The sequence below is a fragment of the Lactuca sativa genome, chromosome 4 (genome assembly GCF_002870075.4).
Source record: "Lactuca sativa cultivar Salinas chromosome 4, Lsat_Salinas_v11, whole genome shotgun sequence".
In the NCBI taxonomy this organism is placed as follows: domain Eukaryota; kingdom Viridiplantae; phylum Streptophyta; class Magnoliopsida; order Asterales; family Asteraceae; genus Lactuca; species Lactuca sativa.
In genome coordinates, this window is record NC_056626.2 from 47,006,877 (window position 1) to 47,009,235 (window position 2,359).

Sequence of the window (2,359 nt, forward strand, 5' to 3'; positions counted from 1 at the left end):
ACTCTATGACTGCCTGGGCAAGGGAGAGGGAGATAGATCTGGAGCACATCCGGAAGAGAAAGGCGGAGGAGGGGCATGTTATGGGGGCTTCGGGGAAGAAGCCCAAGGAACCAGATGCGGGGCCGAAAGGCCAACAGGGGCGGGGCCGCTGCAGGAAATGCGGCAAGATGCACGAGGGAGCGTGCAAGTTGGGATCATCAGGCTGTTACAAGTGCGGAAAGTTAGGGCACTTCAGCAGGGATTGTATCGCCCCTGCACCTGTGATTCAGACATCAGAGTTGCTGTGTTTCCACTACAACCAGAGGGGCCACAAGAAGGCCAATTGCCCCCAGTTGACAACATCAGCGCCGGTTAAGGCGCCAACTCCAGCTACCCTGCGGATTACAGATGGCCGGCAGGGCAAGGCAGAGGCTCCAATGGTGAGGATCCGGGAATTTCAGCTGACTACAGAGGAGCCACGCGCCGCACCCGATGTGGTGACGGGTATGATTCTTTCCCTCTATCTTTATTTTTATGATGTTATGATATTGATATGTGCTCTGTGTATATGCATTAGGATCGTTCCTTGTGAACGGTATTCCTGTCCAGGTGTTGTTTGACTCGGGTGCCACCCGATCATTTGTTTCCCTTGCGCTTAGCAAGAGGTTTACTGAGTCTTCGGGCGTGTTGGATTGCCCTTTAGAGGTAGAGATTGCCGATGATCGGTCTGTGCGAGCGTCAGCAGTATTCAGGGATTGTGTCCTAAGGTTATTTGAGGAGCGCTATTTGGTGGATTTGGTTCCCATCCCTTTGCGGGAGAACAAGGTGATTATAGGCATGGATTGGTTGAGCCCTAATGGGGAGGTGATAGATTGCGCACAACAGTTAGTGCAGGTCAGGACCCCAAGTGGGGGAGAGTTGGTGATCCACAGCGAGAGGCCACAGCATGGACCCACAGTATGTTCAGCAGCGAGAGCTAGGCGCTACCTTCAGCAGGGTTGCGTGGGATATGTCGCGTACGTTATGGATACCCGGGATGCGGGAAAGGCGACGATGAGCAAGGTTCCGGTGGTGCGAGACTACACTGATGTGTTCCCGGAGGAGCTTCCTGGAATACCTCCGGAGCGTCAGGTGGAGTTCAGTATCGACCTAGTTCCTGGTGCGGCTCCGATAGCCAAGGCACCGTATCGGTTGGCTCCTCCCGAGATGCAGGAGTTGTCTACGCAGCTGCAGGAGCTACTAGATAAGGGATTTATTCGACCGAGCAGTTCGCCCTGGGGAGCCCCGATCCTGTTTGTGAAGAAGAAGGACGGGTCGCATCAGATGTGTATAGATTACCGGCAGCTGAATAAGGTGACGGTGAAGAACCGTTACCCACTCCCGAGGATTGATGACCTCTTTGATCAGTTGCAGGGAGCATCTTGGTTCTCCAATATCGATTTGCGTTCAGGTTATCACCAGATGAGGGTCAGAGAGGAGGATGTACAGAAGACCGCGTTTCGGACGCATTATGGCCATTATGAGTTCGTGGTGATGCCGTTTGGGCTCACCAATGCCCCTGCCGCGTTCATGGACCTCATGAACCGCGTGTGTAGACCGATGCTAGATCGTTCTGTGATAGTTTTCATTGATGACATCTTGGTCTATTCCAAGACACGGGAGGAGCACGAGGAGCATCTGAGAGAGGTTTTGGAGACCTTGAGGAGGGAGAGCTTGCACGCCAAGTTCTCCAAATCTGAGTTTTGGTTGCGCGAGGTGCAGTTTCTTGGGCACCTCGTCAACCAGAACGGGATTTCAGTAGACCCGGCCAAGGTGGAGGCCGTGATGAGATGGGAGGTTCCGAAGTCTCCATCCGAGATTCGGAGTTTCCTAGGATTAGCAGGCTACTATCGGAGATTCATTTAGGATTTCTCCAAGATAGCCGTACCCCTGACACGGTTGACTAGGAAGGCCGTGGTCTTTCGATGGGGGCCTGAGCAGCAGGCAGCATTCGAGATTCTGAGACAGAGATTGTGCGAGGCGCCAATCTTAGCCCAGCCGGAGGGTGTAGAGGATTTCGTGGTATACTGTGATGCATCTATCTCGGGCTTAGGCGCAGTATTGATGCAGAGGGGACATTGGAACATCCCCATTTTCACGGCCAGAAAAGACCGATTTTGTTTATGCTTTGTTTGAAAATCAGAGTAACATTTTAAATAAAGTGTTGCGGAATTTGTCCCAAAACAAAATATGATAAAGATTTATCAAAAGCATTTCCATAGAAATGTATTTCATTAAAAGACTTGGGATGTCATGTTCGAACAGATCAAAAGCATAAACAGTACAATATAAGCCTTACTACATTATTTCATATCTATAGGCCTATATCCGTAATCCCTCG